The sequence below is a fragment of the Armigeres subalbatus genome, chromosome 2 (genome assembly GCF_024139115.2).
Source record: "Armigeres subalbatus isolate Guangzhou_Male chromosome 2, GZ_Asu_2, whole genome shotgun sequence".
Classification (NCBI taxonomy): domain Eukaryota; kingdom Metazoa; phylum Arthropoda; class Insecta; order Diptera; family Culicidae; genus Armigeres; species Armigeres subalbatus.
This window is the reverse complement of record NC_085140.1, coordinates 185309419-185328401: the sequence shown is the minus strand read 5'-3', so window position 1 is coordinate 185328401 and position 18983 is coordinate 185309419. Positions and strand designations below refer to the sequence as shown.

General features: G+C 36.4%; 1 protein-coding gene across 2 annotated transcripts in view; it reads left to right on the top strand.

The window, feature by feature from the left end:
• The first annotated feature begins 342 nt into the window (after positions 1-342).
• Positions 343-18983, top strand: part of LOC134211366 (uncharacterized) — a 181346-nt gene continuing 162705 nt past the window's right edge. The window contains exons 1-2 of one of the 2 annotated variants that reach the window (XM_062688160.1): positions 343-1002; positions 11126-11852. The gene's annotated coding sequence lies outside the window, so the exon portion shown is untranslated. The remainder of the gene's footprint in view (positions 1003-11125; positions 11853-18983) is intronic. The other variant, XM_062688157.1, reaches the window with a different exon arrangement.

The window sequence follows — 18983 nt, the reverse complement described above, 5'->3', positions numbered from 1 at the left end:
CGGTAAATAGTTTTACAGATTTTCGGTTGTTTTCATTTGAGCAAAGGAAAAAATTGCAAAAAATCAGTGAAATAATTTCGGAAAATTCTGATGTTTAGATTTTGGTGAATTTCAAAAAAATCACCGAAATCTGGGCAATGATTCAAGTGTGTATGGATACAACATTTTGTAGATACTTATTTCAAACCATACTAAATTAAGACATTCGAAAACCCCATACCACATACCCTCAACAGAAGGAGCGCAAAAGAGCGGAGAACCGAAAGCCACCAACGTTGAAGGCGCAAACCGGCCCCCGTCCGCTTGCATGAGTTGCGACCATCATCAGAACTTGAAGACCTGCCACCGCCGCCACAGCAGCAGCAGCAGCACCAGTTGGAGTTGGATGGAATGGAACTCGAACGGGTTAGGACACAGCACACCGGCGGCCTAACCAGTCGAGGCGAGTGAGCCATTCAGCGTGGAGTTCGGTTTCGCGAGTTCGCTTGTTGGGTTGGGACTGCATTCTTTTTTCCCGTTGCTTGCAGGTCGTCCGTCCGGCCATCCGTCAGTTACTATGTGCAACTTGATGTGTGCGTACGTTCGCAAGTTTGCTCTGCTCGGGTTCTGCATTGTGGCGTTCAGTGCGTTTTGGTGGTGCTTCTGTTGTTGCATCTACGCCGCGATCTTGAACGGAGCTCGCACGGCGGACGAAAATTGGGCTTGAAGAAGAAATAAGAATAAGGCGTCGTTTAAAAAAAAAGAAATACCTTTAACAACTCAATTTGGATCAACGAAGAATTAAACTGAGCCGTGTGCACAGTGCAATGAGTGAAAGATAACAACCGTGCAAAACTTAAAAGTTTGACCGGGAAACGAACGGGAAGTTGAAAAGTTCAAAGCGAAGAAAAAGATCTGCTTATGTGCACTGTGGCTGCTGCTGCACGAAGATGTTGATGAAGAAATTTGCGAATTGCTGACGGCTGTTTGCCTGTTGAGCGCACGCGGAGAGAGATAGAAAAGGTAGAGTGTTCCTCGCGGCGGGATCGTGTTTTTGTTGGTGTTCTGTTTTGTACCCTGGCTTCCGTTGTTAGTTGCCAGTTGATTGGCTGCGCCGGCCATCTCGCCGCGCTCGGATAGAGGGCCTCGGAAACGTGGATAAGAGTTAAATGTGAAGTTGTTACAGTTGAAGGTACACCCGTCATTCGGCTTTGCGGCCTTTGTTGAGTGCCCTATTATCTTCGGCGGCTTTCCACCGCCACTGCCCACTCTCATCAACGTTTCACGTTGATTGCCTCCTGTACGACATCGTGCATGGTTTATATGCGGCAGTGTTATGCAGCTGAATTCAACGTGATGCGGAAATTCTACTATTGGAAGCATACCGAATTGCTGTATATGTAACGCACTATGGTGCTGCCTTCAAAACAATTCTTTTTGAGCCGTGAGACTTATTAATGAGAAGTTGATTAGAAAAGCAACTATCCTATGAAATGTTAATTTAAATGTTTTTACTATCATAAATGTGGATACATGAGCTTGAACCCGGGAGCAGTAACAGTCTTCTAACAAACTTTAGCAACGATTGTTGATGCTTTTTATCATAGTACTTACTTAGTATCGGTATGGGTATGACGATAGTGATCTTGACGTGTAATTTCATAGTTAAGAAACTAATGGAACAGTTTGGACCTGGACTACCGGTCGTTACCTGATACATTGATCCAAATTCTAATATATATCTAAAAATTCGATCTAAGTGACACAGTTCTGTGGGATAAGTGAACTGTTTGCATTTTTCTTAATATAACTACCTAGGTGCGACATCATAACAAACAAAGTAAAAACATAGTTATATTGATTTACAGATTTATTGAAACGATCAAAGATCATTAATCGAAGTCAATATTTTATAGAGCTTCAATGCAGCTTATTCCCACCCGTCGAAACATTGTCATATATTTTGCAAATTAAAAATAGATACGCGCATATAATCTACATTCTGTAATCAAACCAAGTGAGCAATGTAATTGATGATCCCCATTACGCCTATCCTTCGTACGGTGTTTATGACTTCGGCCTAGGTATGGATAGTCTATTAAAACGTTATTGGTACCACAACCCTGATGATGCGTTTATTGCTAACTGCAGTTGGCAATTTCCCAGCGGACTTCATTCTTACGCTCGCTCGCCCACAATCATCAGAACGTCCCTCGATGAACGGGTATCATCGCATAAGAGGAAATAAACTATTAGCAAACAAATGAAGTTGTTAAAATAATAATTGCTCTTTGGGTAGATTTTTTTATGGTGTTGTTCAACGCTGTCGCTCATCTACTACCTCGTGGCACATTTCAATACAGTTTCTTGCCTTTCATTTACACAAAGGTGTCTTCTTCTTCTCATTGGCGCTACAGAGCGGACTCGATTATCCGGACTCCCGACTATTAAAAAAAATCACTCCGGACAATCGAACCCTCCGGATAATCGAGCCATTTTATGTGGTTGATGTAAATTATTAAGATTAAGAGATTTGGTCACAATTAAGTTGCTGCAATCATTTTTGTCTGACTTGTGCTGTTCGGGAATGCAGGGTGTGTGGAATTTCCACATAAAAATGTATATTTCTGTGGAAAATTATTAGGAAATTGTTTTAATTTTTTATGGGAAATGGTTCATAATTTCCTCTGAAATTTTAAAATTATCAGCGGATATTGTTCGTAATTTCCACAGGAAAATCTTCGAAATGTCTGCGGGAAACTCTAAGGTGTATTCACGGGAAATTCTTTGAAGCTTTTACAAGAAATTCTACAGAATTTCAAAAAAATCTACAAGAATTTCACAGGAAATTAGTTTTTGTGGAAAATTGTCGAAAATGTGGATTTCAACAAGATTTTTTTCGGATTTCAAAACAAATTGTTCAGAATTTTCTTCAGCTCCGAATAGGTCATATAGCCAAAATTTCAACATTTCAGCCAAGCGGCATTTTCGGCCATATTTACTTATTCGGCCAAATGTTTTTTTCGGCAATATGAGCAGTTCTACCAAAAGACATTTTCAGCCGTATAACCATTTCAGCCAAATAACGTTTTCGAATAAATGGCCGTTTCTGCCAAACGACCATATTGACCTAATGGCATTTTCGGCTTAATGACCTGTTCAACCAGACGACTTTTTTATGTCCATTTCACCCAAATGATTTTCGGCCAGACGAGTTTCAGCTTTGTGGCCTTCGGGCAAACGGCCTTTCTTCGTAAACAAAATTATTTCAACTTGAAAATATTTGAATTTCTACAGGAAATTCATTGAAATTTCCAAAAGGAATTCATTGAAATTTAAAAAAGGAATTCATTGAAATTTCCAAATGAAATTCTGTAGAGTTTCCACAAGAAGTTGTTCAAAATTTTCATGGATAATTGTTCAGAATTTCCTCGGGAAATTTTCTGGAATGTGCACCTAAATTTTCCAGAAATTCAACGGAATGGAATTTTGGTGGAAAATTCCACGGTTTAGAAAAGTGTCCCCTAACATCGGAAATTGTTACGTAATGTTCATATAGGACCAATTTCTTATTACATGAGCAAATAAATCATTTAGAATGGTAATAATTTCCACTTGCTTCGAGCTGTAGAAAATAAAATGTGTAAGCAGAGTTATTTGACTCTCTAAAAAATCCTTCTATAAATTCCTAAATTCTTCAATGTCTTTTTAATTTTTTGTCTGCATATTTCTGTGGCTTTCTAATATCTTAGCAAAAAGAAACAATTAAATCTAATTTAATCATAATAAGTTTAACAAAACATTCGATTTTCGGATTAGCTATCAGTCATGAATCGAAACGTCGGTGATGGAATAAAATTGTCAACGCTATTATTCATGACTGATAGCCAATTCGAAAATCGAACTACAAAATTCACCGTCGTAATACAACCACCATTTAACAAAACATGTGTAAAAGTTTCCCTCATATATAAAATGTCACTGAGCTCATCAGGAGGACAGCGGCCGGATACCGAAATTTATATCACACCACAAATACATGATATATCAAACAAATCATGATCGTTATTCGAAACATGGGTAATATTAATCGTCTTACATAATCAGAATGCGTTCGACCTATTTTATAATTGTTCATTCAAACCTTTAGAAGGTTTGAAGGGATAACAACATTTTTTTCGTTTAATCTAAAATTTAGCAGAAAACTTACAACATAAGATCTGATATTCCATGTAACTTTTGAATTCCTCTCTTCCTTTCGTACTACATAAGATGATGGACGGACTTCTGCAAGTGGCGTTTTAAAAAGTGTCCGCTTTTGTTAGGAGCCCTGGGGGCATTAGATGGATTAATCTGGCATTTAATATAAATCTGGCACATATTGGATACGTTACGGTTGCGTTTGCCTTGGTTGTTATTTGTTTTGTGCCAAACGATTTAATTTCCGGGTTATAATAAAATCGTTTATTCATTAATGGATACTTTCCCCGCAATCCCTTTTACTCTGCTGGAAAATTTACCCATTTTGGGAGAATACACAGAATACACAGAAACAAAAAACATTTCTCAAAACTGGTCCTGAGCACAAGTTACTCAAAAACTCCAAGTGTCTAGTCCTCCTCGACCATGAGTCTCATATGCGTAGAGGACCACCGGTCTTTATGGGCGTTTTGTACATGATACATTTGGTGCGGATGGTTAATACGCGCCCCCTAAGCAAATCTTTTAATGTAATGGTAATTTCATCCGACATAGTGTAATTTTGAAGTCCTTATCAATAATCATTATATCGTCCAACAATTTTTTTTTTGCAAAATATTAGTGTCAGTCTTATACTTTAGGTAGTCAATATTTTAGGCTGATTAAAAAAGAACATATTTTTTGTATATGAAGAAAAAGCATTGTTACAGTGTTACACCGAAATTGCATCGGAAAGAGCCATAAAACCTTCTATTTTGAAACATTTAAACACAGAGTTTTTGACAAAGTTTTTTTGTGTAACGGCTTGCAAATGTTTTTTGACTTCAGCCGCTCAGGATTTTAAGACACAATTTGGGTTAATAACCAAGAAAACGTTGTGGCACATTTCATACATATCAATCGTCGCCATACACAGCTAAAAATTCTGAAAATTACATGCCATGGAAATATTTGAACCCACATTTTTGTGTTAAATAAACCCTAATTTTACATCCAACTTTTTCTTGTACGCAATATTGGATGCAAGGCCCATAGTAATGACAACCTGTAATTTGAAAAAGTGATGGAAAAATGAGTCGAATCGAACGGAACCTTTTTGTTACATCATATATGCTGTAACAACTTTGACGAGCTCGGTGATCTAATGGCTACAGCTTCTGCCTTATAAGCATGAGGTCGTGGGTTCAATTCCAGGCTCGTCCCTTTCCTACTTTGTATCTCTATTTTAGTTCTTTCTGTGTTCCACGTTCTACCAAACCCATTCCTACTGTTATAACATTCCACACTAACAAATCCAAAATCTCCCGTGGCACTTATGAGAGGTCGTAGAGTTCTCTGCATCATTCTTAAGTAGGTGTCCAACTAACCATCCTTCCCCTTCCTCAGCATTCGCAAGGCCGTGGCCAGGATAGATCTCTACTATTGGAGAGTGCATTGCTTCCATCTAAGAGATAGTGATTAGTCCCAAATCAATATCTGTGGTAACGGACGAAAGTGATGCTACTTTCATACAATAGTCCAGGCTTGTACCACTTACGAATTTGTGCGAAATGCTCAATGCTTATGCTAATCATATATGCTGTAACAATTTTGCGACAACTGGTGCTATAGGCACGACTGGTACATCTAGCCTAAATCTTTTTTGACCGCAGTTTCATCTGAAGCCCATTTAACACACGACTTCTATAAATGATCCGCCTTTCTCTAGGAATTTATCCGAAAATTCGTCCAAGGCGAAAGCTCTTCCAGTTGTTTCTATGGAATCGAATTTCCCGGGGAATTACTCCAAGAATTTCTTTCGCTGGGAATGTCTCTACAAATTCCACGGGAAAATCTTTTTGAAATTGCTCCAGATTGCTTATTAGGAAAGTTCCACCACAGACAAACAGACGTAACAGCTTGAACATTTTGCTGAAAAATCCATCGCTCAACTTCTCTACCACCACCTTACGAGCGTGTTACACGAAACAATGTTTCGTATGACATTGTCTCAAGAAGGCGCTGGAGTGAAATGTCAAACTCGAAGGATTACGACGCTAGCGCCTCTAGTTGTGAAAGGCACAATAAATCAAATTCAAAATGATCGTTGAAGTCATGGTCGATGGTAATTTCTCTAGTGTTACGTCCGTTTGTCTGTGGTTCCACAATAATTCCCTGGTAAATTCCCGGGAGTTCCTCCAGAAAATTCCGCCGGTATTCCTCTAATCTTCAGAAATTTATCAAATGAAATCCTCCCGAAATATTATTGGAATGGTTTAAAAAACTTTTCCTGGAATTATTTTATAAATCCCCCCGAGAGCTTGTCAAGAAATTATCCCAGAAAATCGGACATTTGCCTTTGTTGAACAACTCTTGAAGGAGGTTCTGAAATACTTGCATACAGGAGACCTTTACGATTAAATTTTCGAAAAAGAAAAAGGTATTTCTAAAATCAATCGTGTAGAAATTTAAAGCTGAATTTTTGAACATTTAAATATAAAGCACTGAATCAACAATTTTACACAAAACACGGTTCGAGGTCACATCTCTCCATCTTCGGTTACGCTCCACGCTCGCCAAATCTATTTGTACTCGGTCCGCCCACTTAGCTCGCTGCGCTCCACGCCTCCTTGTACCTGCCAGAAGCGAATATCATCTTTGCAGGGTTGCTGTCCAGCATTCTTGCAACATGTCCTGCCCATCGTACCGTACTTTCAGTTTCAGTCTTTTTCATAGAGAATGTGTAATTCCAATACAAACATATAGAAATCGATTTGAAGTTTCGCGGTATAAACAGTAGACATACCGTAACACTTACTGCCAATCCCTAAGCAATACCTACAGGGTTTTTTCTGCTACTACGTATAACATCCATTACGTGAGACTGCGTAGTTCTACGGCACCTTTGCGTACAACCCGATTGGGCTGCACCTTTGAGCATTTTATTTTCGAAAAGCTCAGTTGCTTCTTTGCAAGGGGTTAGGGACAAAAGGTCGAATGACAAGAGGTCGAAGTACAAAAAGTCGAAGGGATGAAAGGTCGAAAAGGACAAAAGGTCGAAAGGGTCAAAAGGTCGAAATGACAAAACGTCGAAAGGACAAAACATCGAACGGGACAAAAGGTCGAAAGGACAAAACGTCGAACAGGACAAAAGGACGAAAGGACAAAACGTTGAACGGAACAAAAGGTCGAAAGGAACATAAGTTTGAAATTGACAAAAAACTGAAACGGAGAGCATCAATCTCGCACCAGAGCCAGAGCTGACCTACACAGTTAGCAAAAACTCAGCTATTTTGTTTTTACAATTTTTACCAATTAAATAAAATTTATTCAATAAGAACTACTAATAGATGGATGTTGTTTGAGTTTTCTTTTTTTGATGGATGTTTGAGTTTTCTAAATGACACTTCGATCAGATACACCGGCGTGTATTATACGCCGGTGTATTTTCAATGCGTGCGCCTGCGTAGTATAGGACAACTCTTTCTCCCGAAATACAAGCTTTATTCATTTTTTATTAACAATCTTTTTAATCTACATATTCCAGAACTATCTAGATATTCATAACCAGAGTTAATAATTATTTGCGAGCGTCTTAGGGGAAAATGTTACACGGTTTAAAAAAAATTGTCTTCCTTTTACTTCCACTAATTCGTTTTTTGGTAACCAAATAACCAAAAAACGAATTAGTGGAAGTAAAAGGAAGACATTTTTTTTAAACCGTGCATCATAATATTGTCTTATAGTAATTACTCCTTCTTAGAAAATTGCTCATTCTTCAACTTTGATTGATTAGATGAGTGCGTTATTTTTGCTTAACGTTTAATGCATTTCATAAATTCATTTGGAATACAGCTTGTTATTAACTTGTTCTTGATAGACCTTTTGTCCCTTTCGACCTTTTGTCCTTTTCAACCTTTTGTCCCTTTCGACCTTTTGTCCTTTTCGACCTTTTGTCCCGTTCGAGCTTCTGTGCCTTTCGACCTTTTGTCCTTTCGACCTTCTGTCCCTTTCGACGTTTTGTCTTTTCGACCTTTCGTCCTTTCGACCTTTTGTCTTTTCGACGTTTTGTCATTCGACCTTTGTCCTTTCGACCTTTTGTCTTTCGACCTTTTGTCATAGATTTCTTTGCAAGAGCATTGGAAGTATACTTCTACGCTTTTCGAAACATCCTTCCAAGCAGCTCGGAAGACTGCTTTCAAGAGGCTCGGATGCCTCTTTCAAGAAGCTCGGAGGACTCCTTTCAAAAGATTCGGAAGCCTTCTTTCGAGAATTTTGGAAGCCTCCTTTTAAAACGCTCGGAAGCCTTCTTTCAAATGGCTCGGGGAAAGCTTCAATAATCATGGAAGCCCATGATCCATAAACTTACGGAGTAATGAAAATTTCAGCCAACTTTATGGAGAGTCATACATCCCGTTAGTTCTCAGGTCCATTTTTCATATATGTTACGCTTATTTTCATTTACAGTAAAAAATAGGGGGTACCTCAATTAATCCATAAGTTCAAAGGTGTACCTTTCAATAAAATTGTTGAGAAACGCTGCCCTACACTATAGGGGAGGTGGTTCGGTTGTGGGCACCGTTCGGTTATGGGCACCCCTACGTATCTTTTGACAGATAACTGATGCTGTTATTCTGACAACCGTTATTAGTTTGCTATTGTAACCAGAGCTTGAAATATTCATCTTCATGAAGCAACTTCGGTCCGAATTTTGACAAACATCGCATGAATATTCAAAACATAGAATGACATAGTCAGACGACTACTCCACGAACTCATTCATTCGACTGTCACTGAGTGTGTTTACTATGTGCAGAAAAAACATAATTAGCATTGTTTATGTTGATGTTTCCCGTTGAAAGTGCCTCGCGGATGAAAATCGGATTCAGTCCTGTGTGATAAATCACTTTACTCATTTGAAACGTGTTCAGATTTCAGATAATTTATCACTTTGTAAAATGTGCATAAATATTCAATGACTAATATTCAACTGAATATTGACTGTCCAGAGCCGACTATGAATTTGTCGGAAGTGAACTGACAAGTGAAGAAGAATGGACTTCACCAAAAATTTTCGATTATCTTACACTCTGATTGTAACATGATCTTTTGTGCTCAATATCAAACCGGATGGGGATCTTTACTTTCAACTAGGAACTCATCATTTTTTTTACAAAAAAAAAACAACACGGAAGTGTTTTTGGCCTTTTCGAAGTGTCATAAATTGAAGTGATTTCTCGCTTAACTTTTCAAAAGGACCTAAGTGACATTTTTTTCATGAATTAATTTGAGTACAGCAAACAAAAGCTTTCATGTTGTTCTGTTGATTGCGCTATTCAAATTATTTCATGAATAAAAATGTTACTTAGGACCTTTTGAAAAGTTAAGCGAGATTTAATTCAAAAAGTGAGTTAAAATGCATATTTATACAGTAAATTGAATCTATTTTGAGGCTCAATGACGATTGCCATTAAAATTTTAGCGCGAATTTTTTTTCTTCATTTTCCAAAAAGGCTGTGAAATTCGGTTGTGGACACCTTTATTGGTTTGGTCATGGGCACCCTTATTTAATTGACAAATCGTTCAATATCGTTTTAGTTGTCCCCTAACTTATTTCAAATGACATTTTTATGCAGTTTTTATAATTATTTACACATAATTGATTGAAATTATGAGATTAATTCATATTTTTTGTTTTTTTTGGGTATGTCTAGTTATTATATCCACACTTTTTGGATCAAATCGTTGACTAATTTTCTTGAATCAAGTTTCATTCGACGGGGAATCCTGTTCCATTGTTTCCTATTGAAAATTGGTCAGATCGGACTATGGGATTTATGGCCAAAATATTAATTTTTGTAATGAACGAGAAAAGCACTTTTACCGCTAGGGTGATTAATCAGGATTTTTTGACTGTGAGCTATATCAACAAAACGTAAATCAATGAAAAATTGAAATCCATTTACTTAAAGTGCTGTTTTAGACTTTTCTTAGGTGATTTTTTTTTAATATCCTCCCTAATGCACCGATAAAGGCATCATCACTGCTCGGTGGATTGATCTGAATTTTTTAGTGCTTCCTGGCTGTTAGAATGATTAAGTTATTCCTTTTCTTTAAATTTGGGTGGTTTCTATTCAGGCTTCTTTATTTTTAGCTGAGTTTTCAAGGGTGTCCACAACCGAACCACAAAATTGAAAAGTCCAAAAATGTCAGATTTGCAAAATCGTCAATATGTTTTGTTTCAAACCGATGAAATCAAACTATTTTTTTGGCTAGAAGTAAGGTTATTAGTCTAGCTTTCCGTTGGTATACAAATGTCGGCATAAGATCTACTAGGGCCAAAGTTATGGATCAAAGACAAAAGGGCATCCATATCCAACCAGATCGGGAATCAAACTCATCATCTCTGGATTGTCAATCCTACGGCTTTGTTGGAAAGCCTCATTGTAGTAGGAGTAACAATTTCTAGAGCATTCCAATGTTATGCAGGGAAATATTCAAAGCAATTTACAATAACACACTGATAAATATAAACAATATTGTTCTTCGCACTCACATACCTCATTCTACGAAATTTAAAGATAAATTTACAATTCATTAACATACATTTCACATGATGTTATTATTCACATGTAAGGGGGTCAAACGCAAAGGGGTGTAAGTGACAAAAAGTTGGTTTTGAGAAAAATGGGTGCAAAGTTTTTCAATATTTTTTTGCTTCATACAAATTGTACGGAAGTTCAAAAAGTTACAAATTTTCAGTGAATTTTCACATTTTTTATAAACATCATGCAAACTAAATCAACATATTGCCGCAAAGCTTGAGAACCAAAGTATTTTTTACTATAGTCAACTCAATTTTGACCAAAATGTCACTTACACCCTCTGCTTCTAATCCCCTCATGTGTAATTACTGCAAAACAAAAATTACTAAAATACCAATTGCATTATTTTCATTTTTCTACAGGAAGACTAAGCCAAAGAGCCTCCACGACTGCCAAACTTGTTAGAAGCCACGAAGGAATCGCCCTCCCGTGTCGTCGCAGCAGCCACTAAAATAAGCAACAACACATCAATCGATGATTATTGTACGGTCATCACCAGCAGCAGTCCATGGCGCGCGGCGGGCTCTGATGGGGATTCAACGGAAGAAACAATAAAGCGAAAAGTACCACAACATTATTCTCCCCCCGAGCGCTGTTCCTCTGGCGGTGTGGGGCTGGAATTTTTCCCTATCGTGTAATTCCGCTGCCCATGCTTCCCACCAACAACATTAATTTCGATCTGTTTCGCTGAGGATTTGCTGTGCGTTTGAAGAGCCTTTCGATATGAACTTATTTCTGCGCTAACATAAGTTTTGTGTGTTTTACTTGATTGATACGGGCAGCAAAACAAAAAGTTTCGTCGAGTGTTGTTTGATACTTCACAAGGAGTTTTTGAGTGTTTTGGATTTAGAAACGAAAAAAGTTAACTGAATACAGCTTCGTTCTGTATGATTCATGTTTAGTTAAATTTTTGGCAATCGAAGGATCGTTTTATTGGTGAAGTGATAATATGGTATCCAGTGCAGATTTGAGAAAACAATGCTGAAGAGGAAATTCTTTTCCTGAAGAAGTAAAACATCTGTATTCATTGACTTCGGGAGACCACAGCTTTATTAGCAAAAAGTTATCCGCACCTGGAACTGCATAAAGGTAATGCTTCTGATTATCTAAATAATACATATAATACTTTTATACCATGTTTATTTCATATTTAATCTTATTTTATTTCATGACTTATGACATTGAGATGGAATGGTCAATTAGCTGAAAGTCATTTTGTCAAAAATCATTTAGCCAATGAAATAATGTGCCATAAAATCAAAAGGAACCGTAACCGAAACGTTCGGCCGAAAATTAAACTCTTCCAAAAATCCACCATTTGTTTTGGTAAAAGTCCAAACATTTAACAAATGATGTACCTATATAAGCACACACATAACCATTTTCCTTGCAATGTACAAATTAAATCTATATTAAAATACACAAACTTTATGTGTGGTCCAGTGTTCAAACGATAATAAACACAGAATTTTCATTCAAACATTGTTCTTTACTAATATCAGCTAATTGTTAACAGTTCCGTTATATCTTCTATTTGGCGTTATGGTTTCATGGTAGAAAGGAAAAATAGTTCAAAATGTATCGGTAAATGCTTCAAATCAAGATACGACTTTTAAACGATTCTTAATAGCTGGCGAGTTTTTATCACTTGATAATTGAAAAGTAAGATCGCGGGTGAGTTTTGATCATCCTCGATTTTTTGAATAATTATTTTTTTCCATTCCTGGTGTGGTCTCGAATAAACAATAATTTAATTTATTTTTGAATTATTATTGATTATATTTTTGATGGTACTATTGCAACGTACATTACTCCGACCTATGACTTTTAAATGTACCTGAAAAGATGCTTATGCCGAAGAAGTTTATATGCTAATATAATATATTAATTGACATGATATTTGGTCGAATATATCGCTCAGCCCAATGAAACGTTTAGCCGAAAAAATTCTTGCACCCAACGGGTCATTTAATCAAAAAAGTTATTTGACCGAATGAGTCATTTAGCTAAGAAAATCAGTCGTTCAAATAAGTCGTTTGTCTTTCTTTTTTCTTTCTTTTTTTCTTTTCCTCGTTCTTTCCCCATTGGTTCTTCTTTCTTCTTCAATGCAAACTACTTTATGCACGTGTTTCTTACATATTGGATAGAGCGAGCACAATCTTTGAATTCTTTACTATTCATTCCTTACTACAACGATCTCTCCTTTACTCGATGTGTTCCTTAATTCGATGTTATTTATGACTATGACTAACTCTAATTTGTTCGTTTATGCTAATTTCAAATTTTGAACTTTGCAACCTTCCGCGACTCGCTTCTACGTTCATAATACGAGCTCACGCTTGTTGAAAAAAAGTATAATAGTCAAAAAAAAAATCCATTAAATTGAAACCAATTTAAATGATATCAACGAAATCGAAATGAAAATGAAAATGAAATCGAAATATCCTTTCACTCGCATCTTCCTCACAGAGCCAGCAAGTGCGGGTTTCATACCGAAGCCGATGGTTCTCTGCTAAACATCACTGTTGCTGTTCTTTCTTCCGTCATACGCACTACATGTCAAGCCCACTGTAATCAGCCGTATTTTATCCACCTGCCGATGTCTGCAGTTTTTGTACACTTTGTCCAATCGTGATTCATGCGTCTGCGTCATTCATCATTTCCCACCATGCCGCCAGTATTTTCCGCTCAAACACTCCGATAATTCAATAGTCTGCATACTTTTACGTTCATACTTCATGGCCGTACAACGCACAATGGTTCGAGAGCAGCCAAAACCTCAAAAATCGAAATTCGTTTTTCCGTCAGAATTATATTTTTCTCATTTTATAGAATACTTACGTGATTCAAATTCAAAATTTGAAGTAGTTTTGTTGAGTTTTGACTTTGTTACATCATTTTAAATTCAACATGAATGCTGATTTTCGAATGAAAACGCTGTTTGACAACGCGTTTAGATCAGCATCGCACGGCTTCAATTACATCGCTAACCCCAATATTATTTCAAGACTGCATTGTCAGGGTCTTAAATAATATGTCTATGTCAAATATAGGTGACAGAACTCAACTTAAGTTAACTTTAAATACAAAATTAGTTAAAATACTCACATTTTTTGGATTGAAGTTCTCCAAAAGTATAGGCGCCGATGAGTGCCCGCAATGATTCTATGCTCATTACAAAGCTTAAAGCAATAGCTTTCTATTAATCACTATTTTGTTTTGCGAAAAGTTGCGATAAGCTGTTTTTTTAACGGTTTAGTTCGAAATGTACATAGTATTTTTGGTCTATTTCTAACTAAAACCTTACAAATGCGCATTTTTTGTTCACAAGAACCTTAAAAATGCCTATTTTTTTAATTATTTGATTGAAGTTGAAACGTTTGATATAACATTTAAAACATGTGTAATGAAAGCGATAATTCAATGACGGAATCATTTGTATGCTATTATTTGAATATTTTTATTGCTGTAGCTGAAATTATTTAGTAGTTTTCTTCCCAAACGGCTAGAAGATACAACAGACAAATTTTCTTACTTCCAAAACTTTCTCCTGACATCCGCGAATCTGCGAATTTTAGATTTCTTTCAAATGAATTTTATTGTCTGGATTTTGTTTATGTCTAATAATCCGAATTACGTAATCATACTGAAAACTTTTCTAAAGCAGAAAATGAAATGACAACTCTTAGTATTTTTTAGTAAATTGGCATTGTTCAATACTTTTCCATTAAAGTGATTCTACCTACATATCAAGAATTTCAAGTTTAAATGTTTGAGCTGAAACACACTTTTCTTGGCAGCAATAGAGAATGTTTGCACTGAGCAATAGAGAATGTTGGAACTGAGATTTAAACTGAAAAGCTGAACTGTTTCATATTTGTGAAAATAGTTATTCTGCTAGTGCTCATAATTATAGATACAGATATCTTGAAATGATGCAATGCAATAAAAGTTGTTCATTTGTCATTCAAATTAATTGATTCAATTCAAATACAACATTTTGTCAAAAATATTCCATAATTGAGGATGTTCCGAATAAAATTATTTGTTTTGTCTTAGCACAGCATAAAATTATTTGTTTTGTCTTGTCTTAGCACAGTATTCAGCAAATAAGTCTTTTGATAAGAAAATTATTAATAGCTTTTTTGTGGAATATCTTCACTTGTCATAAAACGAGTTAGTATTGCTTAGTACTATCCCATTTAATTCCACCACTTGAGTCAAGTGAGAGACACTGAAGACGGCCTTACTGTTAAAGTCGAAATACGGTTCTGTAAAGTAACAATCAAGTGGTGGAATTAAATGGAATAGTACTAACTAGTTTTATAGCAAGTGAGATAGTCTTTGTTGCGAAACGATCTGTTTTCAAAAGGCGAATTTAGCAGTAAAATGAAAGTATTACTACCCAGGGATGCCAAAAACACGGCTATATATTGCCAAAGTAGAGCTCCAACACCCATTTTTAAGTCTGTATGTGATAAAGACCATCAAAAAACCACAATACAAACATAAAACCTATTTTTAGGGACATTTTGAGGTTTTGGCCAACCTTTGTTCTGGAGCGAACCACTGTGCAACGATATGTACTAAGCTTTGTCCGTGTCTGTAAGATGCGAGACTTTATATGGCTACGTAGAAAGTCATATCTGCAACGTAAAAGGTTCTTGACAATGATCCGACGGGCACAAAAAGGCGAAGTGCGCCGTGATCTAGGTGGATCGATCAGGTGGAAGACGACAGACTGCGTGGATGCACGTCGCACAGTGGTGCGTTTGGCGAAAATCGTGAACTTTTTTCTTTACCACTATAGGGTGTTATTTTTTTGCATCGGTATGTTTGGGAACAAATTTTACAAAAATATGACGGATCGAATGACGAAAAGTCGTAGTTCCAAATTTTTGCCACAGGTGGCGCACAAAATGTTACTTTTTTAATAAACGATTTTTAAGTATGGTGTCTTTGGGGAAGTGGAAAAGGAAAAATTGATAGTGCATGTTTGAATTAGTGTAAAACCAGTTTAAATGATTTAAATGCGTTCAATCAAAATGGGCTATCAAAAACAGTCAATTTTGCACCAACTGTGCGGTAATTCATACCATTTTGGTCGCTTGAAATTTATGGAAATAGATTTTAAAATTAGGAGTTGTTTTTCCACTTACCCTAGTGGGATGGGATAAGTGGAAAACCCATGTTACCTTCCTCTTTAATAGTGATTAGTAGTTACATATAACTCAAATCAATACAATAATTGCTCTGAGTATCTTTTGTGGAATAATTTCATTACCTTAACGGAATAGATCCTCAAGGAATTCTCGTAATAGCTAGGGAAGAGCTGGTTTTGCCTTCTCGAACACTACGTGTACGTAAAATCTATATATTAGCCCCAAAGATGAACTTTTTAAAGGAAAAATGGGACTTACATGGTTATAAACTAATCAACTTGGTTTAACGAATTGAGATGATGTCTGTATGTGCGTGTTTGTATGTATGTGTGTGCGCAAAGCACGTACAAAATTATCAGCTATTCTTAAGCACTTGTCCTTAACCAATTTGTTCGCAAAAAAATGCATTCAACGGCGAAACTTGTTATGAATAAAAATTAATGTGAATTATACAATATATTTACCTATAAGTGCTATTTTTAACTTTCTTGTACATTTTTTCATACGTAAAACATGTAAAAGGCATCAATATGGATTTATCAGGCATTTTCACATTTATATGAGTCCAATCACCACTGGAATCACAATGAAAACAAAGAAGGAACATATTAAGACTCACAGCTATCGAAATAAACCCTGGAGGGAAGAAAAAAATTACGAAATTAGAACATTATCCACTTCCCCCACAGTGTTTGACACCTGGGGTAAATGTAAAATCTTTAAATTATTTGGTACAAATGGGATTAGTTTAATTGTATTGTAATGGTCACCTGTGATATAAATTCACTTGTGAAAAGAACAATTGGTGCAAATAAGAATTGATTTTATGAATGCAAAAATCAACTTTTCGCGAAACCTAAACTTACAGTTCTAGCGTTAACCGTGTTAGTGTATGTATTATACAAATTTCAACATAGTATTAGTGTGAGCATCAAAGTATATTCTTTCATAATGTTATGATGTGGTAAAAACTGTAAAGTATGTACAATTCCAATTTTTGGAGTCGATTTTTACACTTACCCCCTTTTTCCACTTCCCCCAGTGTACCTTATAAAATACAGTGAGAACCTTTCGATCAAATTACCCTTTTGTTGGCCAAATGACCCTTTCGACCCAACGACCCTTTCGGCCAAATGACCCATTTGGCCAAATGACTTTCCTCCTAATGGTCTGTTCGGCCAAATGGTAAATGGTCAAACAACTTTCGGCCAAATGGCTTTCGGCCGAATGGGTTTCGGCCAAACAACCCTTTTCCGTTTAAAATGCATCGCCACCATTTCTGAAAAAAAAATCGGTTTTGAAATGATTTTTCAATAATCTCGAAATGCAATGTCCGAACGGGCCAAACAATGGGACCGCGAAATCATGTAATAATGCCTTTATTTTTCGATGGATTTTGGAGGTTTATATACCAAAAGACTCGGAAACTCTTCAGCAATTTGTTGATTTCATCGAAACTTTCGATTATTTACGAAAAGCTATTTGAAATTGTTGAAATTGTCACTCTCGACATTCGGATTTTGGTTTTGTTGCTTTTAGTGATTGCAAATGCGCATTATTTTCTTTCCATTCTTTTCAGAACCATAATTTCATAAAAGAGAAGGTTGAGCCGAGACAAATTTTCTTCAAAGTGCAAATCCTGTTGGTTGGTGATGGCAGCAAGTCGCCGTCAGTAGTAGAAGCAAGAGCTCACCGCAAAAAAATATTCGCGTAGATCAGTAGCAGTCAACCAACTAGAATCATAATCTTGAGAGAAAATGTCACTTGACTACAAAAAGATCAATCGCAACAATGGTCTTACGTTGTCCTACGTCTACCTTGCGGTCGTGACACAACCCTTCTAATTTTTTATTTATTGATTTTTTGTGAAAAGTTTCAAGTTTTTTTGTGGAAAAAAGTATTTATTTTACGTGGAAAATTGTGTGATTGTTCATTGCTAATATTGATTTACTTATGGAAATTTTGTATTTTTTCCAATGGTGAATTTTGATTCCTTTATGGAAAATTCATATTTTAAAATTGCAATGTTTATTTTACTGCTAATATATTTTGCTTCTTGGAAAATTCATTGTTTATGGAATTTTCGCCTTTTCTAGAGAAATTTCATATTTTTATTGCTTCTACCCTTATTTTTTTATGGGCAGTTTTATATTATTCTAACATGTCTTTGCTGCAAGGTTGATTAAAAAATTGCTTACTCACCCGAATGGCCAAATAACTTTTTCGGTCAAGCGCTTTTTTCGACCAAACAAGATGTCCCGCTCAGGGGAAAGTAATGCAAAAATAACGATTTCTAAACATTAAAAAGTTTGTTTGGAAATTTTCCAATATAGAAGTGACCTTCAAACAAGTATGCGTCACAGCATACGTGGAATAATACAAGTGACAGTTGTGTGTGGCTTCCGTTTTGAATGGGATGCCCCTGAAAATGCGAGTTCTTTGAAATTTAGATTACGTGAGGATTGTCCTCGATAGTTTTAGGTGCCACAAGAATTAATCCTGACAAAATGAATGTTTGTTGATCAGCCGATTGCGATCACATGACATCCCACAATTTCATTTATTTCATACACTTTACTTTTTTACTTCTTGATTACGCCGTTTCGTAATGGGATTTATAAGAAGCAGAAGTTATCATTAATAACAAGCTATGTTTTTTTCGAGAGTGAAGTTGCTCACACATTATGTTATTTATTGATGAACAGGACTGGTAGTGTTCAACGGAATCAACAGAACCAGTTTTCATCTTTTCTGCAAATCCAACAGATTCCAATGACAAAACTGTTCACAGAAGTATGAATCCTTAACGAGTATTCCTACCATATTGCTCGTTACCGAGAACAACTGTTATTCGCCTTGCTATATGGAGTACCAGTACGAGGCATAACCGTGGCGATCATGGTAGCACTTCTGAAGCGGAGTGCAGAGCCAGGCTCAGTCCAGGGAACGAAATACACTCTTTCTCTATCTCTCCGACTCCGACTCGAGTGCCACTGTGAAGTCCACGCGTGGCTGCCATCCGGTTGGTGACACTTTAAAAGCACCATAAACGGCGAAT